Raw genomic sequence first — 26,649 nt, 5'->3', positions numbered from 1 at the left:
CGATCTTTTTTTCTCTATTCTCCTTGTTGATTTCTTTTCCTTTTTCTTATAGCAGGTGCAAGATATAAACGAGCTACAGGTTTAAGCACAAAGATGTGGATTTGCAAGATATAAACGAGGTGTCAGTTAGGGTTTGTTCCTTTTCTCTGTTTATTTTGATTTGGGTTTTTTTTGTTGTTCTGATTTTCGCATTCTTAGGTGATTTTTGTTCATCCGTTATATTTTTATTTTCTGGTGATCTTATTATTTTGATTTAGGGTTTTTCCTTTTCTCTATTTATTTTGATTTTTTTTTTTTTTAATTTACACTGTTCTTTCTGGGTTTCCAGATTTTCTCTAATTAGTGAAGCGTTGAAAGGTGAATTGACGTATGGGCATCAACAAGGTAAACTCCAGACACTCGCCGACCACTATTTTTGTTTTCCTTCTTCTGAATTTTTGATAATGAAAGGAAGTCATACTTGCACACGGTGGATAGATCCTACGCAGATTACATTATATGTTCATGATTATTTTCATGTCCATGTTGTTTGTTTGTCTTCGTTTGATGCAGCTGTTAATTCCACAATGTTGTTAACCTGAAATCTCCCAGAATACTTGCTCATTTTGTTTTTCCCACCACACCTGCCCATGCGAACTACTCATACCCTATGAAAGCTAGAATTCATGCTGGCATCTACATGGTCAAGGAGATTATTATAACCACAAATCATTTAACTATGATATCTTCATAGAGAAATCCACTTCTGTGTACCATCATATGCCTTTTATGTGTTGTTGATTCTTTGTAGGTCATCTTTCCCTTAGGACAAGTGGAATTTTACCCAGCCTACACAAGTTAACAACAAAATCATCCCAGATGAGAAGAATGATCCCGTTGTGAGAATTCTTATAGCCTATTTAATAACCAGATTCGATAACCATATAGCGGATCACAATTTGTTTAACTAGCTAGGAAGCCAGGGTAAGTCAGGTTTTATATTTCTATGGTGATTGGAAGTTTTGGTTTCACAACACACGGGTATTTAATTTGTTTAGCAGTTTGAAGAGTAATAAGGTATTCTCAGTCATGTCAATGATGTCTGTTGATTATTTGGTTTTCAATAACATTGTTTAATTAGAAGAATGTTCAACTTTCATGTTTTTTCTTGACTAATTGATTTGGGCCAGTAGGTCCTGTACACACTTCATTTTCTTATGCTGTTTCCATGTGCCTATCATTTCGACGTGGAAAAGGACATCAATTCTGGCATCCACACGTATAAAGAGTGAGAAAAATTGCTTTGTACTTGGTAAGCACCGTTTGCATATATCAAACCATTTCCAGTTCTTATACATACATTTTGATTGACAAAAAGGTGCTTCGGTTCGTCTCATTTTATAATTCTGTAGTTTGGTAAAAGATCTAAAAGTCTGTATTACTGAATATTGGAGAACAGAAGAATGGTTTGAAATGTATTAGGCTAATGGTTTGTGCAAACGAACAATCTATAACCAAAGAGTGAATGGAACAAAAACGAGTACGGGATATAGATTGGCATTCGTACCTAACTTAATAGATTTGGAATTTCTATGAGCAATTTTTGAAGGTATGTGAACTTATTCATATGCTTATGATTCGCAGGTGTAGTGTTAGCACCATTTTTTTCTAATTACAGTTGTGGTTCATCAGTTTTGGTTACACTAAACGAACTATCAGTTGTGATGAATTAGGATAGGAAACCCTCCCATAATTCATAACTCTTCATTCCATCATGCGTTGTCTTAGCAAACGGTGGTAGAGCGCGTGGCAGTCCGCCGTCTCGAGGGTATGGGTTGGATTCCCACATACAGAAATATTGGGGCAATTTTGACTAGCAATTTTGAACCAGTAGAAGTAGAATCAAAAAAATAAGAATAGGAGTTCTTGACATATAGTAGCATGTTGTTGTAGCACTTAATTAGACACAGTGTGGTGACCAGGTGATGAAAAATAGAACTTAGGGTGTAGATAACTAAATTGTTTGGTCCATCAGAAAACTAAATTGTGGCATAGGTAGTACATACCATTGAGATTTAGAGGCAAACACTCGATAAGGTAATGATTCATTTCGAACAAGTATGAAATAATAGATAAAAATAGGCTTCGTCGTCAGTTGAAAAGAATATAAATTACTCAGTTGGGCAAAGAATGCAGTGTATATTCAAGAGACTCTGGAAGCTTCCTTTACTGCCAAGAGACGAATTATCACATGTTGTTTACATTAGTTACTTCACTTATTATATATGCTTTTGTAATCGTGTTATTAATGTCTATCTAGCGTATATAATTAGAATGATAACTTTGTTCAAAATGTATGCAACATTCGAAGATGGCACACTGTGAAGGAGTGGCAGAAATGGGGTTGGAGCCTCATGAATGTTTACTCACAGAAGATGATCATTATGAAGAGGAGAATGACTTCTCATGACTGCTGCATCCAGATCATTGCCGCTAATATTAGCATTGTCACTCATGAAAGTGGAAATAATAAAAAAAATGAAAGGTGAGTCTGGGAAATGATGATGCAAATGATGAGATATTGGGGTGGCTGGGAAACTGACGGGTATAAAGTCACTCTGAGTGTACTTTTTTGGAAATCTTCCTGTGCTAAATATGTTTCATAGCAATGACGGAACTACAGCTGGGCTAAAGGGGGGCTTCTAGTCCGGGTCTTAAAAGAAAATTTATCTTTCCTGGGTCCGTCCCTGTTTCATAGCACACCTGCTTTCAAAGGCCAAACATTACAGTGATCCTTCTGACCTATGGGTAAGGCTAAGATATTAGTTTATCATTACAAAAAAATAAAAAAAAATGATAACGCACCTTTGGGATTCACATTTCAGAAAGGAGAATTAATATTTTCTCCTACTCTTTGCCTTTAGTTCTTTATATCATATCATGGAGTAGCAACGAGAACGTATGTTTTCATCGATGTAATGTTAAGAATATTCGAGGATACCTACTAATAAAGTGACTCTGGATAAAGTTTTCCAATCACGCATTTCGAAATCGCAAACTCTCTCAACCACGCAGGACATTTTTGCAGTAAAAATTCGAACATGAACTCGAAAACCTATGTTTTACTTCTTAATAACCAAAGCAGAGACGGCCCAGGATATGGGTCCGTTCGTTTGTGATCATTAGTTAGTGAGGCCTATATTTGTCCATAATTGTGTATATGGGTGAGATTTTTCGACTGTTAGGAATATGTCGTGGCCCGGGATAAAGCTAATCTATACACGGTTAATCATAGGCTTTTCGTGACTAAGATCCCTAATATAATTATTAGTTTTCTTAATCTGACATAGTTTACACCCAATCAAAAATGCATTGCGACGGGGCGAGGCGAAGCCGAGCCACCGAATAAAAAAATCTTAAGCATGTATTCAGGCGTGGCGAAGCCAAGCCACACCAAATCAAAAATCATAAACGACGAGGATAGGCGAAGCTGAGCCATACCAAATTAAAAATGCATCGGGGAGGAGGGAAGCCCTACGAGACCAAATCAAATATGTATAACGTGGTGAGGCGAATATGGCTAATAAGAAAATCCTAAGCATGCAATGGGACGTGATGAGACGAAGCCGAGCCACTTCAAAGGAAAAAAATCCTAAGCATGCATCTGGATGGAACGAGGCGAAGCCGAACCACACCAAATCAAAAATCCTAAACGGCGGAGCGAAACGAAACCAAGCCACACCAATCCAAAATTGTATCAGGACGAGGCGAAGCCTGCGAGACCAAATCAAAAATGGATGACGGGGGCGAGATGAAGCCACATCAAACAAAACCAAAAAAGATGGTGGATGGTTTTGGGTTCGCCCGGTGCGTAGCACGGGAACAAAATCTAGTATATTAATTAAAGCTAAAGCTGGTTTAAAAAGTAATCAAAGTGTGTTTGGTAAAATTTCATATTCAAGTTCCATTCTGTAATAGAGCAATGATCTCTTCATCCATTGCAGCCCTCCATCTTGGATCCTTACAAGCTTCAGTGCAGTAGGTAGGTACTGCAATATCTTCACACACAGATTTGTAGATGGTGGATTTTCGACAAAGGCTAAAATCGTAAACTCATAATTATACGAAGCTCTGATTCAGCAAACAGACGTGAGTATCGAGACACGGGTCTCTCATCGAATTCTCAACGGAGAGTACTTTCTCTCAGAGTATATGTAGATATGTAGTCTCACGACTGGACAACGACATATCTCATGAATACTGAACACTTTCAGTGATTATTTCTATATAGTATCACGAGATGGACAACTCCTAGATAGCTTGCTCTGCTAGTATAGAGCGATAACGTCTTCAGGAACAAACAACAAGTTTACCCTGACTATATAAAGGATATGAATTACCGATAAGCTCATATCGGGATAATTAATGCTGCTAGATAGCTTGCTCTGCTAGTATAGAGCCACAAAGTTAATTATTCCTAATTAAGATTAATTCTGTCGTGACATTCACTACTGAATTCCCAGAATAATCTATTATTGCTCCTATTCCACGGTCGAATCCACGACTGGTCCCATGGAATGGCAATAAACAATTGTTCTGATTCTATGATCGAATCCATAACTTGATCACATAGAATAGCAATAACTATATTATCTCATTACTCCGATTTCGTGATCGAATCCACAACTGGTCTCATAAATGGTAATAGATAAATCTTAATTACTCTGATTCTATGGTCGAATCTACGATTCCATGGAATGGTAATGCTCACTTTATTATTCTGAATTCGTAGTCGAATCCTCAGCTGATCTTATGAATTAATAATAAACATCTTATTGCTCAGTTTTGTGAATTATTCTCCACCAAATTCCACAATTCGTAATAAATAATCAACAACCGAGCATCTGAGCTACCTCTAAGTAAGCCCCGATTCAAATGGTGAAGGTGTATTCAACGACGATACACTAACAGTCACCGCACGAACGAGTATTTCAAAAATACAACGAAACGATGAACCTATGCAAAATAGAGAAGAAAATAATAAATAATTAAAAATATTGACCAGGGTGCTAGGAGCACGAACACACGACCGACCGACCGTGTCGTGGTCAATCCCACGCCAGTTTTATATTTTTAATGCATTTTTATTATTTTCCACGATTTGATGAAAATTCTCTCATTTTATCAAATCTCCTTCGTCTCGAGGAAACTCCTCGGTTTCATGGTACTTCCATAAATCCATAAAAAAATAATATAAAATTAAGGAAAGGAGTGTGGGGCGTGACCATTAGCCAACCGGCCATGCCTTGGACCCAACCGGCCTCACACCCCACGGTTCCTTATTATTTTATTATTATTATTATTATTTCTCTAATTTCATGAAAAAACTCCTTGATTTCATGGTATTTTTGCACAAATCATCATATAATAATAAATAAAATTATGAAAAACTTGTGGGACCGTGCCACTAGCCGGCCGGCCATGCCCTAGCCGGTCCCACACGCCCTTTGCTTTATTATTTTATTATTATCCTATTTTTCCTTGAATTCATCAAATTCCTTGATTTTATGGTATTTCTCTCAAATTAGGAAAAATTCCGTCAAATCATCAAAACTACCTAAAAATATTAAAAAATTATGAAAAACTCGTGGGACCGGTCCGTAGCGGGCCTTCCATGTCTCCATGGTCCCACACACCCGTGTTTTTTATTATTTTAATATTTTGCTTCCATGAACTCATGAAAACTCCTTCAATTCATGGAAACTCCCTAAATTCATCAAATTTCTCAAAATTCATGAATTTTTCATAAAATCATCAAAATATTATAAAATTAAGGAAAAGGCACCACAGGACTGTGGTCACGACCGGCGGACCATGCCTTGACCACGACGGTCCCACGCCTCCTCATTCCTTATTTTATAATTATTTTTCATCATCTCATGGTGTTTTCCTCAGTTTCGTCGAAACCCTAATTTTGGCATATTTTCTCGAATGGATGCTCAATTGCACGCCAGAAAATATCAAAATTCTCAGGACTGAGACGCGGACGCCTTGGGGACACGAGCACGCTATCTTGATCGACCAAGATTGGCTCTTTGGCTCATGGAAGCCGGTCCCATCAATTTTCACAATTTTGACCTAATTTGCACAATTGCTCGTATTAGGTCCAAAACTCTTCCAAACACTTTGGATTTTCATGAAGCGATCGTCAGGCGGTCACGTGACAACCTAGGGCCGGTTTGATGACCCCATGGTCGGTCCCTCGCCTCGTCGTAATTAATTAGGTTTTCTCACCTAAGGCTCAAACGAGTATTTTGAATAAATGATTAAGCCAGCATTTAATCATTCTTCCACCAAAAAATCGTCAACTCCTCAGGAGTTCTTCGTATTTGCTCACGTGAGCATATGGACACTACATGGTTGATCCACGGTCCCGTGTAGTCGCTCCCTCCTTCGCCCCATGGTTAAACTTCTGACGAACCATGAATTGATCATCAATTGATCAAATTAGGGTTTCTGAATCCAAGGATTATCATTCCAGATTCCAACCTAATAATTTTACGATAGCCTCATGGTCATTAATTTTATTAATTATGCTCGGTTCTACATTTGGTACGCTGCCAATAAGCCATCAGATGAGCAACACATGCTCAGACGATCAAGTATTCAACAATTCATCACATGAGCAACACTTGCTCAGATGATAAATATTTGCTCAAACCAAGGAATATTGATTTAACAATCAATATTCAACGATCCATCGAATGAGCAATACTTGATCACCTCATCGTAAGAACTATACCTCTGTCTCATGACATGTTCAATTCATGAGTTTCAGAACATCATGTTCAACTCAGCAACTACATGGACCCATCGTCCCATCAAACCACGAAGTCATCAATTTACTAACATACCACGAGACGTCAATCGTGTCACTTGGGGGGATATCACTTAGGGTTTTGTTCTGGCGGTCTACGGCACGTGTGTTCAAACACATGATGGAATGTGAGCAAGTCGTGCAATCAGTTGAAGGAATTCACGAGGTAGTGGGTGGAAAATCGACCAAGTCTCCACACGTTGAGCAACTGGTTTCAAACACGATCTCCACTTCCCCACTCCTTGATTCCATCAACTGTCACACTTCATGGAATCATGGTGTCTAAAATTCCAGCAATATAAATAAGTCTCTGAATCATGATTGAATCATCGACATCATCAGTATCATCAATCTCACGTCAAACTGACAACACGAGATCATCAACTCATCAATTGAGCAACTACTCTCAATTGAGCAATTTCAATCACTCATAGCTTATCATATTCAGAATACACACACCCACAATCTTTGATTACCATTGATTCCACACATTTCTCAGCTTCCCTCCTACAGATCAACCCATCCTCTCTTGTGACCGAATTTACTCTGGAACGGTCATTGTCTTGATTTAGGTCGAAGTACTACAGATTGATCTCTCGAATCTAAAGCACCCCCTTTACAGCGGTGCATCTGTATGAGGTTTAACATTTCGCTCGGTTTGGGGAGTCTCCTCCGTACGGTCGTCTCCTCAATTCCTTAAAAACCAGCAAATCGTTTTTCCCCATCTACATATTGACGACCACAGTGGGAGATCATTCTCTCGGTTGCAATCTAACAATCTCACAAGATGGTTGGTCTCAGGACTAATTCAACTAATTCAGATCAGAATATTTCAAACGGAAACATTCCTCATGTTACACCTGGCGGCATGGAAGGCAGAGGGATCCCGACTTTGGCAGAGTTGTCTCAAATCCTAGAGGTCCATACCATGAACATGGACTTGATGAAGGAGACGATGAACCACATCCTCGACTTTCTCATCAGATTAACGTCCGAGTTAGGCGGTATCTCCGCTCCAGAATCCTCAACACCGGGGACTGAAGCGTCATCTGTCCCTCAAATCAACAACTTCACCACATACGAGAATCCGGTGGAACAAGAGGTCACACATTTGATTGAAAATCTATGTGAACTCCTGCACTTCTCCAGGGATCAGCGCACAAACACATTTTCAGCACTCAACCAGATATCATCCAGCGTGCAAATAACGCCACCAACACCATCAGTTGAAGAAGTCTCCCTAGTGCCTGGGCATTCGATCAACAACATCTCTTTTGGAGAAGAAGATCGCATGACGGATGAAGGACACAACCGAGCATTGTATGTCACTGGTTTCATCAAAGGCACCGAATTTAAAAGAGCTCTTGTTGACACCGGTGCTTCCACCAACATTGTCACTATGAAGACTCTCAGGATGGCCAGATTCCCACAAGGTAAAATCGTTCGCTATCCCATCCTAATGACAGGATTTGAAGGAAGTCAAAGCCATACATATGGATATGCATACATAGATTTGAGGGTGGGCCGATTCGATCGAAAGCAAAGTTTCATGTGATCGAGCAAGAACCTGACTACCACATAATACCGGGACGCCCATGGCTCCATGATAACAAGGTGGTTCCTTCAACATACCATCAATGCATGAAGGCCCTGCTCGACAACAAGATTGTTCGCATTCCGGCTTCATCATCTCCTTATGCTCCCGTCTATGATACTGAGTTCCTTGAATCTCAAAAAGGCGTCCCGGAACCTCCAAGCAGGATTCGCAGTACTCTACTTCCAAGCTGGAAGACTATCGAGAAGGCTGATAACGATCCGTCATCCTCAGCTGCTAAAGTGATCGAGTCACCTACTACACCGACTAAACGCCATAATGATCAAGTCTCAACTCCAGGGACAAACTTCACGACCGGTCGAGACGTAGAAGGGAGAGTCATTTATCGCCGACGGAAAGATTAGCAATTAATCGGGGAGAACGATGAAAAGTCTCCCCACCATGAAGAATCGTGTCAGAGTGAGTTATCACTTGAAGAAGAAGTCCAAGATTCCCCACGACAACTACAGGACGACACTGACTCTACCACTGACGATCTTGAAACAATCAACATTGGGACTGAAGACGATCCAAGGCCAATCCTGATCAGTTCAGCGCTATCACCAGAGGAGCGGACAGAGCTGGTAAAATTATTGAAAGAATATCAAGATGTCTTCGCCTGGACGTACGAAGAAATGCCGGGTCTGGATGACAAACTCGTCACCCATCACCTGCACATCGTCCCTGGTTCCAAAGCTGTCAAACAACCGCCCAGACAATTTAGACACGAAGTCGAGGAGAAAATCAAGGTCGAAATCCAGAAACTGTTGGCAGCATGGTTCATCAAGCCTATTCTTCATCCAACGTGGCTAGCAAATGTGGTACCTGTTAAGAAGAAAAATGGTCAAATCAGGTGTTGTGTCGACTTCAGGAACTCGAATAAATGTTGTCCAAAGGATGATTTTCCTCTACCCAACATTGACATGCTCGTCGATGCAACCAGTGGTCGCGGTATGTTCTCATTCATGGACGGCTATAGTGGGTACAACCAGATCAAGATGTATGAACATGACGCCAACAAGACTGCGTTCCGTACTCCCATTGGGAATTTTCACTACACTGTGATGCCTTTTGGATTAAAGAATGCTGGTGCCACCTATCAACGAGCCATGACTGCCAAATTCCACGACATGATGCACAAGCAAGTAGAAGACTATGTTGATGATGTGGTGGTAAAATCTAAGACTCGAGCATCTCATCTCGAAGTTCTAAGGCAGGTGTTTGAAAGGTGCAGAGAATACAAATTAAAAATGAATCCGTTAAAGTGCGCATTCGGAGTTTCTTCCGGAAAATTCTTAGGATTCTTGGTCACGGCTGAAGGGATCAAAGTCGACCCAGACAAGGCAAAAGCTATTACCACCATGCCTCCTCCATGTACCGTGAAGGAACTACAGAGCTTTATTGGCAAGGTAAATTATATTCGACGCTTCATTCCTGGATTAGCTCAACTCATTGCTTCGTTCACACCTCTGCTGAAGAAAGGAGCAAGCTTCACCTGGACAGCTGTTCAACAAAAATCTTTCCATAAAATACAACAGATATTATTGTCACCGTCCGTCATGAGGTCTCCAGTGCAAGGACGACCTATGATTCTTTACACAGCCTCCAGTGACGTCGCCATCGGCGCACTCCTCGCTCAGGAAGACGACGAAGGCGTCGAACGACCGATTTACTACTTCAGCCGCACAATGAGTGATGCTCAACTCCGATATCCAAAATCCTAAAGGGCATGCCTAGCATTGGTACATGCAATCCAGAAGTTCAAACATTACTTACTATCTAACAGGGTCGTACTCATCTCCAAAGCTGATCCCATAAAGTTCTTGCTATCAAAGCCAGCCTTGATAAGGAGACCAGCGAAGTGGCTACTCCATATGTCAGAATTTGACATAGCTTGCACGCCACCTAAAGCCATCAAAGGTCAAGCGGTAGAAGACTTGCTCGCTGCTTTTCCAGGGGAAGACACAACAACACTACATAAAGAAGTTCCCGGCGAATTCCCAGACATCTTGGTCATCAAAGAAGAAACATGGCTTCTATACTTTGATGGGTCTGCCACCCCTAGTAGTGACACCGGAGGAGCGGGCGTAGTGCTGGTGTCTCCATCTGGTGAAGTTTTCTCACATTCGTTCAAGTTGGATTTCCACTGCACCAACAACTCGGCGGAATATGAAGTCTTCCTATTAGGATTATATTTGGCCAAGAAAGCAGGAGAAGTAAACCTCGAGATAAGGGGAGATTAAAAATTATTGGTCAACCAGATGAATGGAACATATTCTCTCAAATAAATCACACTTGCTTCATTCAGAACCGAAGCTCACCGACTGTTGACCTATTTTGCTGACGCAACGATCGTCCATACTGGACGGACTAACAATAGGCATGTTGATTTCCTAGCAACTCTCGCCTCCAAGCTGCAATTCGAAGGAGCATAGAAAACGATCACTGTACGGAGGCGTACAATATCTTCGACTTGGATCACTCAGATCGAAGACATTCCAGCGAACGATTGGCGAGCACCCATCATTCATGAATTGAGCAGCTCTATTTCAGAAGGCCAAGTCAGCCTCAAGGAATTGAGAACTACTTCTTGCTTCATGGAGGGCTACGCTATCGAAACCCTGATGGATCTATATCACGATGTCTTGGGAGCGACGAAGCGGAAGAACAGCTCAAGCGCATACATGAGGAAGTCTGTGGGCAAACGTTAGTGGTAACACTTTACAGAAAGCTTCAAAGAATGGGGTACTACTGGCCATCCATGGAGACTCAGTCAAGAGATTTACAAGGATCTTGTTCTGATTGCCAAACACCTCCTCATCACTTGGAGGTTTTGACGGTCCACCACACTGGGGACTGGAGGGAGCCTTACATAAAATACCTTCGGGACAACGAACTACCACTGGAAAAGCAGCAAGCAGTCAAACTCATTCAGAAATCTAAGAGATTCGTCTATCTCGATGGGATCTTATACCGCAAAATCTTTGGTGGAAATTTACTGAGGTGCTTAGCCGAACATGAAATCCCTACAATCCTGAAGGAAGTACATGATGGAGAACATCAAGGAAAGAGGAAACTATTTCTTAAAATTCATGAGAAATATTATTGGCCAACCATGGAAGATGATGCAGCCGCACCCGTTCAGAGATGTCACCAATGCCAAATCCATGGTAATCTCATCCACACTCCTTGTCTCCCGTTGAATTCTGTGAATAGTTCGTGGCCTTTCTACAGCTGGGGACTAGATATCATTGGGAAGATCAATCCAGCATCTTCAAAACAACATGAATACAACATCACTGCGACAGAGTACTTCACCAAGTGGGTCGAAGCTATTCCTCTTCGAAGCACCACTGGAGTTACGATTGTCGCCTTCATCAAAGAGCACATATATGCAGATTCGGAGTTCCTAAGCATATCATCACAGATAACGGAACTCCTTTTGCCAATCAAGATGTTGAGAAGCTGCTCAATAAATATGGGATCAAACAAATCTTCTCCACGCCTTACTATCCACAAGGAAATGGTCAAGCAGAAAGTGCCAACAAGACTTTGGTCAGGATTATCAGTCGGACGATTCATGACAATCCTCGATCATGGCATGAGCAATTACCCATGGATCTATGGGCTTACAGGACTGCACCAAGGAGATCGATCGGTACTTCGCCATATTCCTTTGTCTATGGAGTCGACGCCATACTTCCAGCAGAAATCAAAGTTCCCTCAGCCAGGATTGCAGCATCCAGTGGTGTACAGTGGGATGAGGCCGAAATATCCATATCAAGAATCGCTGAGCTAGATATGCTGGAATCAAGGAGAACCAAGGTGGAAAAATATGTGGAAGCTTACAAACAGGGGATCTCCAGAGCCTACAAAAAAATGGTAAGACCTCGAACATTTCAAGTAGGAGATTTGGTATTAAAGACGGCAAAGCACATTCAACAAGACATGTCCGCTCCTAAGTTCTCTCCTAAATGGGAAGGGCCATATGTTGTTATCAAAGCAGTGTCTAGCGGATACTACAAAATTTTAGAAATCAATGGAGGAAAGGAAGGAAATATCATCAATGGCAAATGGCTCAAAGATTATTATGCCTGATCCATGAAACAAACTACCACTTCATCATTTCAAGCATTTTCGAAAATGTAGTTTCATTCCTCCAAAGAGCATGCGAATGATCCTTTGTTCATTAAACATTTAATAAATGAGCAAAATTCGGTCATACCATGATCAACTGTTTCACCTAACTAGAAACTCAGATTTACTCAAAAAACAACAACCACAAATGCTCACTCAGAGCAAACCATCCAGTAACGGATAATCCCTGTAAGAAGCCTCGTCAAGCTTCTTCTGAAAAATCTTGGTTTTTGCCTTCAAGTCTTCGACCGCTTTCTCAACCCTTGCTGACTCCAGAGCCAGTATCCTCTCCTCATCCAGTAAAGTTGCATTCATGGAAATTGCATCAGCAGCCTCTGCCGCCTTATGAACCTTGATTATCTCAAGACGACTAAGGAGCCAGCTTACATTGAATCGCAATATCTCACAATTAGAGATCATTTCATCCCATTGGTGCAGTTCATGGTTTTTGACGTCTCGCAAGTGCATCTGATTCATTTCCTCGATGATCGGCAATAGCCCCGCTACCGTGGTTAAAAGGGTTGGAAGAAAACCTTTCCACACTTCCGTGGTAGCAATGTGACCATACTTCTTCCAGATCTTGGTGTACAGATACGCATGACATTTGGGAATCACGAATCCGCCGACCGTTTCATTGTCTGGGAAGGTATTAATCAATGGGGCTTCGAATAAAAGTCCAGCGGTTGGGTATTCACGAGCATGGACACCGTCTCCGATCTCCACGGATCCTACAGAATCTTCACATGCCTGGTTACTGCTTTCCTCAACCTCAACCACGGTCACGGACTTTCCACTCTTTCTTCGTCTAGCATCTACGACGACACGGACATCCGCCTACGATGAAACGAATGAGTGTTAATCCCGGGACTCGGTACAATCTCAAGAGTCATAGGTTTACTTACAGACGATCCAGCTTCAGCACGAGCCGATCCATACCGGGCAGGAGCTCTAACAGTCCGCTTAGGCCTTGCATTATGAGGAGTAGCATTCTTCTTACAGTCATACGACAAATCATTCTCTTGTGATCAACAATCTCGATTGAACAGAGACAAGAAAGGAGAAGAAGAAGTGTACAACTTACTGAGATAGACGTTGTTATTTCACGCTTCGACTGAAGACCATCTTGAGAAGAAATGTTATTACTCGACATGACGGCAAGAGGGTAGGATCAAAACTTCTCTGAACGATGAAACTGACTCAGGAATGGAAGAAATATTTGCGTGGATCATAGATTTGGAGTGTTGAAGATATATATATCAGGCGATAGTCATATAGTCAACTCAGTTACGAGTTTCACTGAAACCCTAGGCTTCAAAGATCGATACTGAATACGCGGAGGAAAATAACACACTGGGGACTGAACGTCACGGGTCAAAGGATAGGCCACGCGGCCTTGTACACGTCATGAATTCTCAGCCGTGTGTTATGTTACTTCTCATGAAAATCGACAAGTCATGATGAATTTGGGTATATGGACATTGGTCCATGTCATGGATTAGAAGAAACCAACGTTAACAAAATGTTCATCATTCAGAAGAAAAGTATAATTGAAGTAAAGTCGTTTAAACAGTCAAAAGAAAGATATCCACTATGAAGACTAAAAAGGGAATGCTCTAACGTCTAAAGAAGATGGAAGTAAAACTACTCGTCGGACTCATCCGAATTGTCAGATTCATCATCACTGGCCTTCACGGAATCATCTTCTTCAGAGTCACTGTCAGGATCATTGGTGAAGTCCGGTGGACGGAAGATAACATCATCATCCGAGTCCGAGTTATCTTCTGCTGCAGCTTCAGCTTCAATTTTCTTCATCATCCTCTGATGCTCTCTTTCATATCGATCAGGCTTAATGTAACGCTCGGATGGTTCCCATGTGATCTCTCCTTCCGAAGCATCAGCATCAGAATCAGAAGGCACCCCATCCAAGAATTGACGCTTCTCCTCAACCCTCTGTCTCTTACGCCGGGTGCGATCTTTTTCACGTTGACGGGCATCCTCCTTTTTGTCTTCAGCTCTTTTCTTTTCGAGTTCAGTAAAAGAGACTCTTCGCTCACCCAAGGGAACATTAGGCTTCGCCCCTTCCTGGGTAACCCTAGCCTTTGATTTCGCTACAGGAGCGTCGGAATCCTCATTAGAAGAGCCATAGGAAGAAGAGGAATACTAGTAATCGTAATTGTTGTTATTGTTGGTCGACATTTTCTGGAACCGGAAGATCAAAGATTACTACTATGTAAACAAACCAACATCAGCAAAAAATGGTAACTGTTAACTCTTACTTTTATACTTCCACTAACAATAGTGATAGTAATGCTAGAGTTAACACCTCAAAATCGTTCGTCTCTTCGAAAACTGCAAAAAACGAACGAAACTTTATTTAGTTTCCGAAACTGATTTTCATGAAATCACGGACACAATTTTCATAATGTGAACATTCACACAACTGACCTATGAAGTTCATAACGATACAATATTCAATCATAAATATATTGTCTATCTTTGAAGAATCCTCAAAACCCACGTTTTGATTTTTCGAAAAAACAGCAATTAATGCAACTTGCATACATAAATTCTCAAGGATTTTATCTAACGAAAACAAACTCATGCAAATAAAATATATCATCATATTTTGCGCAATATATGTCACGGCTGCATATATATATATATATATAAAAAGCTATTTTTCCTTCGTATTGTCATTATTTGTCTTTAAAACGAAGGTTTATTTCAAAAAAATATTGTGAAAGCTCACATCTCATACATATGATAAAGTTTTGTATTTACATGAAATCTCATAAGCAAAATTTTATCGCTGGACACAAGTTCATCATACATATTTTCCTTCGTGTCATCGTTATTTGTCTTTAAAACGAAGGATTATTCCGATTTCATGAAAATTCACTTCTTTTATGATAGAACCTTGGTACACATGAAAGCTCATAAACTAAGTTTTATCACTGAACCTAGGTTCATATACTAAAAAAATCTCTCCTAAATCAAGGATTATAGTTAGTTTGCAAAATTAACGATCGAACGAACATACGTTTTCAAAAACGAGGGTTTTTTCATAAAACTCGCACTAATATACACACATGTATATAACTTCATCATGATCAAAACATGAACAACTCATGAAGGTCACAACATCAGCAAACATCAAAAAAAAAAAAACACGCACCTGGTCGGTTTGGCCGGAAATCGGCCGGCAGCAACGGCAACGGCGGCGACAGGTGGTGGTCCGGCAGCGGCGGGAATTTTCTCCTGCTGGCGTGAAGGTGCAGAGATGATGGAGATCTGGTCGTGGAAAAAAAAGGATTAATCCCTTTTATGTCAATTTTATTTCCAAAACCTAATTTTCTAAGGATTTCCTTATTGGACCCGACCCGCGAATCCTAACCGGCCACGGACTCGTCGTCCAAACCAGCGGTTCAACACCAATTTATGCTCATCAAACGAAGCTCCAATCATGACATTGAAGCCTTCATCAAGTCGTGGTTTTCTCATGTTCTCTAAATCCGGTAACGTTTCAACTTACGACTAAGTTCAATTACTAGTATTATTACTTATGGCCGAAAAATTACCATTTAATGCTGACTGAGGAACACATCTTTCCTCAGTAAGCAGGGGACTTAATGTAGATGGTGGATTTTCGACAAAGGCTAAAATCATAAACTCATAATTATACGAAGCTCTGATTCAACAATCATACGTGAGTATCGAGACACGGGTCTCTCATAGAATTCTCAACGGAGAGTACTTTCCCTCAGAGTACATGTAGATATGTAGTCTCACGACTGGACAACGACATATCTCATGAATACTGAATACTTTCAGTGATTATTTCTATATAATATCACAAGATGGACGGCTCCTAGACAGCTTGCTCTGCTAGTATAGAGCGATAACGTCTTCAGGAACAAACAACAAGTTTACCCTGACTATATAAAGGATATGACTTACCGACAAGCTCATATCGGGATAATTAATGCTCCTAGATAGCTTTCTCTGCTAGTATAGAGCCACAAAGTTAATTATTCCTAATTAAGATTAATTCTGTCATGACATTCACTACTAAATTCCCAGAATAATCTATTATTGCTCCTATTCCACGGTCGAATCCACGACTGGTCCCATGGAATGGAAATAAACAATTGTTCTGATTCTATGATCGAATCCACAGCTTGATCTCATAGAATGGCAATAAACACGGGTCTCTCATCGAATTCTCAACGGAGAGTACTTTCTCTCAGAGTACATGTAGATATGTAGTCTCACGACTGGACAACGACATATCTCATGAATACTGAATACTTTCAGTGATTATTTCTATATAGTATCACGAGATGGACGGCTCCTAGACAGCTTGCTCTGCTAGTATAGAGCGATAACGTCTTCAGGAACAAACAACAAGTTTACCCTGACTATATAAAGGATATGACTTACCGACAAGCTCATATCGGGATAATTAATGCTCCTAGATAGCTTGCTCTGCTAGTATAGAGCCACAAAGTTAATTATTCCTAATTAAGATTAATTCTGTCATGACATTCACTACTAAATTCCCAGAATAATCTATTATTGCTCCTATTCCACGGTCGAATCCACGACTGGTCCCATGGAATGGCAATAAACAATTGTTCTGATTCTATGGTCCCATGGTAATGCTCACTTTATTATTCTGAATTTGTAGTCGAATCCTCAGCTGATCTTATGAATTAATAATAAACATCTTATTGCTCAGTTTTGTGAATTATTCTCCACCGAATTTCACAATTAGTAACAAATAATCAGCAACCGGGCATCTGAGCTACCTCTAAGTAAGCCCCAATTCAAATGGTGAAGGTGTATTCAACGACGATACACTAACAGTCACCGCACGAACGAGTATTTCAAAAATACAACGAAACGATGAACCTATGCAAAATAGAGAAGAAAATAATAAATAATTAAAAATATTGACCAGGGTGCTGGGAGCACGGACACACGACCGACCGACCGTGTCGTGGTCAATCCCATGCCAGTTTTATATTTTTAATGCATTTTTATTATTTTCCACGATTTGATGAAGATTCTCTCATTTTATTAAATCTCCTTCGTCTCGAGGAAACTCCTCGGTTTCATGGTACTTCCATAAATCCACAAAAAAATAATATAAAATTAAGGAAAGGAGTGTGGGGCGTGACCATTGGCCAACCGACCATGCCTTGGTCCCAACCGGCCTCACACCCCACTGTTTCTTATTATTTTATTATTATTATTATTATTTCTCTAATTTCATGAAAAAACTCCTTGATTTCATGGTATTTTTGCACAAATCATCATATAATAATAAATAAAATAAAATTATGAAAAACTTGTGGGACCGGGCCACTAGCCGGTCCCACACGCCCTTTGTTTTATTATTTTATTATTATCCTATTTTTCCTTGAATTCATCAAATTCCTTGATTTTATGGTATTTCTCTCAAATTAGGAAAAATTCCGTCAAATCATCAAAAATACCTAAAAATATTAAAAAATTATGAAAAACTCGTGGGACCGGTCCGTAGCCGGCCGTCCATGCCTCCATGGTCCCACACGCCCGTGTTTTTTATTATTTTAATATTTTGCTTCCATGAACTCATGAAAACTCCTTCAATTCATGGAAACTCCCTAAATTCATCAAATTTCTCAAAATTCATGAATTTTTCATAAAATCATCAAAATATTATAAAATTAAGGAAAAGGCATCACGGGACAGTGGTGACGACCGGTCGACCATGCCTTGACCACGAGACCATGGTCACGATCGGCCGACCATGCCTTGACCACGACGGTCCCACGCCTCCTCATTCCTTATTTTATAATTATTTTTCATCATCTCATGGTGTTTTCCTCAGTTTCTTTGAAACCCTAATTTTGGCATATTTTCTCGAATAGATGCTCAATTGCACGCCAGAAAATATCAAAATTCTCAAGACTGAGACGCGGATGCCTTGGGGACACGAGCACGCTATCTTGACCGACCAAGATTGACTCTTTGGCTCACTGAAGCCGGTCCCATCAATTTTCACAGTTTTGACCTAATTTGCACAATTGCTCGTATTAGGTCCAAAACTCTTCCAAACACTTTGGATTTTCATGAAGCGATCTTCAGGCGGTCACGTGACAACCCAGGTCCGGTTTCATGATCCCATGTTCGGTCCCTCGCCTCGTCGTAATTAATTAGGTTTTCTCACCTAAGGCTCAGACGAGTATTTTGAATAAATGATTAAGCCAGCATTTAATCATTCTTCCACCAACAAATCGTCAACTCTTCAGGAGTTCTTCGTATTTTCTCACGTGAGCATATGGACACTACATGGTTGATCCACGGTCCCGTGTAGTCGCTCCCTCCTTCGTCCCATGGTAAACTTCTGACGAACCATGAATTGATCATCAATTGATCAAATTAGGGTTTCTGAATCCAAGGATTATCATTCCAGATTCCAACCTTAATAATTTTACGACGGCCTGGTCATTAATTTTATTAATTATGCTCGGTTCTACATTTGATACGCTGCCAATAAGCCATCAGATGAGCAACACATGCTCAGACGATCAAATATTCAACAATTCATCACATGAGCAACACTTGCTCAGATGATAAATATTTTCTCAAACCAAGGAATATTGATTCAACGATCAATATTCAACGATCCATCGAATGAGCAATACTTGCTCATATCATCGTAAGAACTATACCTCTGTCTCATGACATGTTCAATTCATGAGTTTTAGAACATCATGTTCAATACAGCAACTACATGGACTCATCTTCTCATCAAACCACGAAGTCATCAATTGACTAACATACCACGAGACGTCAATCGTGTCACTTGGGGGAATATCACTTAGAGTTTTGGTCTGGCGGTCTACGGCACGTGTGTTCAAACACACGATGGAATGTGAGCAAGTCGTGCAATCAGTTGAAGGAATTCACGAGGTAGTGGGTGGAAAATCGACCAAGTCTCCACACGTTGAGCAACTGGTTTCAAACACGATCTCCACTTCCCCACTCCTTGATTCCATCAACTGTCACACTTCATGGAATCATGGTGTCTAAAATTCCAGCAATATAAATAAGTCTCTGAATCATGATTGAATCATCGACATCATCAGTATCATCAATCTCAGGTCAAACTGACAACACGAGATCATCAACTCATCAATTGAGCAACTACTCTCAATTGAGCAATTTCAATCATTCAGAGCTTATCATATTCAGAATACACAGACCCACAATCTTTGATTACCATTGATTCCACACATTTCTCAGCTTCCCTCCTACAGATCAACCCATCCTCTCTTGTGACCGAATTTACTCTGGAACGGTCATTGTCTTGATTTAGGCCGGAGTACTACAGATTGATCTCTCGAATCTAAAGCACCCCCTTTGCAGCGGTGCATCTGTGTGAGGTTTAACATTTCGCTCGGTTCGAGGAGTCTCCTCCGTACGGTCGTCTCCTCAATTCCTTAAAAACCAGCAAATCGTTTTTGCCCATCTACAAGATTGAACTTCAGAAGCAAAGATTCTAAGTTTAGGTCTTGAAATACCCATTTTACCTCTAATATTCATTAGATGAGCATTAATGACCGGTGGAGATACAATATTAAGAGGTGCAGAAGACTCTGGTATAGAAGAAGGTACATTTGAAGTATTTGCAGGGTGCAGATGAAGAGGTACTTGCAGGTATTATGGAGGGTGTGAGAGATATGGTTGGAAAAGTACTTGAAGAAGCAAACAAATTGGTATATGGGAAAAGACGGTCATCAAATTTGACATCTCTAGAAATGATGATTTTATTTGTATGAGGATTGAAGCACCTATATCCCTTGTGCATATGACTATAACCAAGAAAAATGCATTGAACAGATCTTGGTTCCAATTTATGATGATTGAACTTTATCAAGCATGGATAGCAAGCACAGCCAAATGTGTGTAAGAACAGGTAATCAGGTTTAAGATTGAACAAGCATTCTAGAGATGACAATTGATCTAGATTTGGTGTAGGTAATCTGTTAATTAAGAAATTAGCAGTCTCAAAAGCATATGCCCAAAAAGATATGGGTAAGGAAGCATGATGTAACAGCGTCAGACCAGTTTCTACAATGTGTATGTGATTCCTTTCAGCTGTACTATTTTGTGCATGAGCATGAGGACAGGAAATTCTGGGTTTTGATTATCTTGATTTTTTTTTATGTATTTTGATGTTTTTGTTAATCTTGTAAGCGAACATGTAATCACTATTTTGATCTGAATGAATTGAAGAAAAAAAAAACATGTTAAAACAAGATGCTTTATTTTCTTTTGGTATGTTTGAATTAATAAATAGCATGCATAGGAAACAAAATTTAAATCAACGGGTTTTCTTTGCATGCGGTTAGGTTGATAAAAAATGTTGCCTAATACTGTAACACAAAAGAAATGTTGACACTATAGGTTTTATTTTTGTGTGAACTTTATTTATAACAGAATGAAAACAAAAGGAAAAGAAAAAGATTAGCCATCATTTCCATCTCTCTCTCTTTCTCTTTCTCTTTCTGATTTTTCTTCTAAAACAACAAAAGAAAACTAGACCATTTTACCTATTATTTTCATTAGTTATTCTCCATCTCATGAGTTTATCTATACACGAGGATAGAAATAAAAGCGTCAAATTTATTATTCTTGGAAAAAGGTGTTTGTACTTGCGAAAAGATTTGTGGATTACTATTTGAGGTAGGAGGTTCTACCTAATATCAAAACTAAAACCTATTTTTATCATCTAAATTATGTTGATTGATTTCTGATTTTAATGTTAAGAATCATGATGTTGTTTTAATTATTATGTTGCTTTGGTACAATTCATTTAGTTTTTCCCTATTTTTGGGATATATTGATTTTTAAATAAATATTTTGGGGTTTGTATTTAAACCGTATATATATATATATATATATTGCATTTACTTTATGATTATCCAAGGATATGCTAATATACTATTATTATTGAATTGGTGTTTCGAGTATGATTTAAATACATTCGTAAATGAAATTGAGTTTAATTTGAGAAAGTGATGTTAATGCATTGGTGATCGAATCATACCTTGATTGATTAGTTTCTGAAAGAACAAAACAGAAAAGAAAAAAATGGAAAGAAAAAAAGAAATTAAGAAAGAAAGAAAGGAAGAAAAGAAAAGAAAAGAAAAGAAAAAGATTGTTGAACTGTCAGAAATTCCAGGACAGTTGGCATTCTCTCGAGGGGTCGTTCTTCGGAGCGGTTGGGTGGTATCCGGAACAATCCTGACAACTAGATAAAAATCTATAATTTAAGGTTAATGATGTTCAATAGCAAAAAAGTTGATGATTTGTGGTTGAGAATGACTTAAATATTATTGTGAATTTTTATGCATGGTTTTAAATCATCATACGGTTGCATGTGTTTGATTTTCGATGCACTCTATTATTTTTGGAAACTTCCTACTGTGATGTGGTTTGCTGATAGGTGTCTAAAACACCTAATTTTATATCTAGTATTTACGCTTTCTTTGATATTATCCTTGTGAATTGCATCTCTTATGTTTGTTTTTGAGATTATAGGTACTTCGGAGCCATTATGAGCAAAAGAAGGAGTAAACGTCTATTTGGAGCGTAAAGGGAACAAAGATCAATTCACAAGCGGGTGATACTTGGAGTCGGATAAGAATACGCGCAGTAAGGAAGTGATTAGGCTGTCGGTTTTCTGAAACTGCCAAGCCATACATGAGCTAGGTGGCCCTTATCTAAGTTCTGGGTGCCTGTAGTGATTTTTATCATTACCAAACCCTGAGAGTGGGAGAAACTAATCTTCTCAATCAATCTCCCCTAAATTTCAGAGGAGGATGGCTGTGCAACTGCAATTATTGTCCGAAAATGAGAGAAGAAGGATTGGAGTGCGAATCAGCTAGATTTGAGATCGATGGAGACAAGGGTTGTTGTTGAAACCGAAGAGTTGTGTTAACTTAGGTTCGAATTCCATCTGTGGTGGTTTGAATTAGGGTTTAGAAAAGAGAGATGAAGCTGTGGCTATGGAGATTCGAATCAAGAAGAGAGATCGAGAAGATGGGTCTGTGGTGGATGAATCAGAGGAGGTTTGAACAACAGATTTGATAAATGATGGGTTTGATTGAGACCATATTGAAAATGAGGTACTGTTGCTGAGAGTTCGAATCGAAATGAACCAGGTAGAGAGGATATGTTGCTGTCAAGAATTAGAAAGTGGAATATAGGATTTGTGGTTGAGAGAAGGAAGAGCTGCAGTTGGATGGATAATTGAGGGTTTGATTGTGCTGAGTTCAGAAATAATTGGTTTGTTTGAGCTGTGTTGAATAAACTGCAGGTGGATTTGATAACATGGAGATGGAGATGATGGTGGTAACTTGGTGCATCAGCTGAGTGATTTGGTAGATGAATGTTAGGTGCAGGTGATGAGGTTGGAGCTGAGACGGAATCAATGCAGTGGACTCGAGAAGATTGCAGTTGAAATCAGGAAATACAAGAAAATGGTGAACTGAAGCTGGAAGAGAAGTTGGCAGTGATGCAAAGATGGTGGTTGTAGTACTATGGGTTAGTCCTAAGCAAAGAGTTGAAGCGGGTACAATCTGAGCAGTGGTTGGTGGTATATGAATTACAGAGCTTGAGAATTACAATGTTGCGGTGCTGAGTTATGCTGCTAATTGAATTGGTAATGATGCTGCAGTTCATATTTCCCATGGCTAGTTAAAATGGTGTTGATATTCATGGGTCTGGTGGCATTGGAACTCAGAGAGAAGATTATGAAGTTGCTGATGTTGAAGTGACATGGAGTTATAGGCCGGCGCAGATACAGTTAGGGACGGTAGTGTGGAGAATCGCAAAGTGGTGTGCTAATAATTTTGGAGGAATGATGTGGAATTGTGGCTAGTAATGACTCTGTGATGCACAAGGGTTGATTGCAGGAATGTATGGCTTGACAGAGTGATCGCAGGTAGTGAATTACAGTCAAACTGGCTCAGGTGATGCTGTTGTTCCGTGTTGAATGTATGAGCAGTTGGTGGCGGTATTAAGCTTGGTGATGAACTGGAGCTAGTTGCAAGTAATACAGATGCAATGCTTGTGTTGTGGAGTTGTTTCTGCAAGAGAAGAATTGACAGAGGCAATTGGATGAATGGAGTTTTGCTTGCGAGTTTTGCCATGAATGATATAACAAGACCTGGTACTGTGCAGCATTAGTTGAAGCTGCAGCTTGGCTATGTTGCAGGAGTGCAGGTTGTGCTGAGTAAGTGCAGCTTCAGATGGAGATTAGCTCAAGTGTGTTGCTGTATATTGTTGCCTGAACTGAATTGCAGGTGGAGCTGTGTAGCAGGGCATTGCAGGAAGTGGTGCGGCAGTGAATAAGGACTCAGAAACTGATGGTGGTGATTCTGAGTTTACAAACAGCTGATGGCCAGACGGACATTGCAGGAATGCTTTAGATGAACGATAGGATGGTTTGAGATTGGATTGCAGGTTATTGTGTTGGTGTTGCAGGTGAACATGAGAAGTTGCAAGGAAGTTATGTTGGTTGGCCTGAATTATGTTGGTGCCATGAAATGAAATGGTTTATTGATTTGTATGGCTTACAAGGAAGAACTGCAGGAGATGAAATTGGAGGAAAAACTTATGGAAATGGAATATTGCAGTTTTGGTGGCTTGAATGTGCTGAGCTTGATGAGCAACTGCAGGTGTTGGTATGAAGCAGTAGTAATGATGGCTTATGCTGTGAAGAAGGCTGTTGCTGGCGCTGAATGGAAATTGGAGTGAGCTAGAAGGCCGGCAGTTGGAGGAAGTGAAGATGTGTTGTCAGTTCCAGAGAACTGACAAGCCAAATACTAATTGGGCTGGAATTCTACAGCAGCTGTGTGGCCCATTGGAATGTTTAGAGAATTTCTTTTCACATCCAGATTATGGACGGGATTTTTTTTACTACTTGGGGTCTTGGGCGCATATAAAAGAGGAGTTTTCTCATCTATCTAGGGGGGATTTTATCCTCTATATCTACTTTGTTCTATAGTTTAGAAACATGATAGGTTTTCTCTTCCTTCTTGTTATGAACTCCATTGATATGAGTAGTTAATCTTATTATTGGTTATGGATTAATTTGATTTCACAAAGCATGCTTCTTTTATTAATAAATTAGTTATGTCTATAATTATCGATCTTGATTCACTATATTTATCGCCATGTATGATTTGAATATTTGTTTAGTTGAGTGGCCAATTGATTGAACTCATATTCACATCTTATGCTAGTTTAGGGTGTTTCATACGTAAAAGTGATGCATCTTGAATACAAGTAGCATAAATATGGTTATTGCTTGTAGTGATATATCCTAGTAACCATATGTGAACCTTGACCTTTGTTAAATCGGATTAGTGCTTTTACACGTTCGGTTGCTTTGATTGGCCTGATTTCATTGAACTTAGTGCATCCAGGGAATTAAGCTTGATTAATGCTTTTACACGTTAGGTTGTTCTCTTAGGTAGAATTCATATTCGCATCTTTTAATGTGTTTGTTGATGACAAGAGGAAACTAACGGGATATTCTTGCGATCAAGGTATCCTAGGGCCTTTGATAATGAGAGATTAAATATCAATTCTAGTTATTATGACAAGAGCATGTTAGTAAATGAAAACGAAATCCTTAACCAATACTTTCGCATACTTAATTTGATTTGTTTTATTTGTTTCTTTGTTTTTATATTTGTCTAGTTTATTAGAAATCATAAAAATCCCCCCTTGTTATTTATAGGAAACCGAAAACATATTGACAACCTAGACCTCTCTGTGGGAACGATCCTTTCTTACCCTTGCTATATTATATATTTTGAGTAGTGAGAAAGTGTAATTTATTTTTGACGCATACGACAACGATCATTTGCTCACCCATTTTTCCTCCCTTTCCAAATAGATGAAGAAATACCAGCTGTAAAATAAGTTGTTATGTATCACGGGGATTTAGGTATCACGTTTTAAATTTAGTCGAGGTGTTGGTTTGTTTTAGTTGATCTTTTGTTTATGTAATATAATAATTATTTTATAGTTTGTGATTTTAAAACTAACATTAATTTTATTTAATAAAAAATTTATTTGAGTTCGAATTCTGTATTTAATTTATTAAATTATTTTAAAAAGAAAAATCTGGTTCTAAACGAGTGACGGCCCGGAAATTTGGACTTGCTAGACGGATCGGACCCGACCCACAAGGTCGAATCCGTGTCCGCTGGAAGTCCGAAAATCCGGGCTGTTACAAGAAGACTCTTCATTATAAGCAACAAATGCTTCAGGCTCAGAGCACCAGTAATCATCATAATCATCACAATAAGATGCATTAGAGGTATAATAGGCTTGCACTATTGTGTTATCACTATCATCATATCTATATCTGCATTCTGGAGCTAAGTGACCTGGTTTCTTGCAAAGTTGACACTCAACATAGTGGTTGTACCTTGGTGGATAAAAATTGTTTGAATTCCCTTGACGATCAAATCTGACACCATTCCCACCACCTCGAAAACCTCATCTGAATCTTTCAGCATTTCTATTATCTCTAAAACCAGTATTACCAGATCTTCCAAAATTGCCACGATTAGGAGAAGTATACCAAGACTGATTACCAGAATATTGTGGATAATCATTAGGATGATAAGCATTATGTGGATAAGTAGTTGAACTTGCATATTGTTGATCAAACTGATTGGAATTTGAAGATGTTCTTTGTTGTTGACTCACATTAGCGGAAGCATCATTAAGATAAAATTTGGATTCAACATTCACTCTAGCTTCTTCAGATAATAATAATCCTAAAAGTTTTCATGAAGTAATAAGATTCTCATTCTTCAATTGTTGAGTGCAGATCGATGTTTTAAGAACATTGAACTCATAAGGTAAACCTTGTAATATATGAATTACTAAATCTTCATCAGACACAATTCTACCAATCTGTGCTAATCGATGTGAAATTGAACGCACCTTACTAAAATAAACTAACATCGAATCTGAACTTTTCTTC

The 26,649-nt window shown here is 39.4% G+C and overlaps 1 long non-coding RNA gene across 1 annotated transcript; it reads left to right on the top strand.

Annotated features, from left to right (window-relative positions):
• The first annotated feature begins 21,220 nt into the window (after positions 1 to 21,220).
• On the top strand, positions 21,221 to 24,746 carry LOC113314098. Its single transcript, XR_003342267.1, has 2 exons — positions 21,221 to 21,323; positions 22,182 to 24,746. It is a non-coding gene; the product is annotated as an uncharacterized LOC113314098 (long non-coding RNA).
• The last annotated feature ends 1,903 nt before the right edge of the window (positions 24,747 to 26,649 follow it).

Source organism: Papaver somniferum, chromosome 9 (assembly GCF_003573695.1).
Source record: "Papaver somniferum cultivar HN1 chromosome 9, ASM357369v1, whole genome shotgun sequence".
NCBI lineage: Eukaryota > Viridiplantae > Streptophyta > Magnoliopsida > Ranunculales > Papaveraceae > Papaver > Papaver somniferum.
This window is presented reverse-complemented; position numbering and strand designations above follow the sequence as displayed.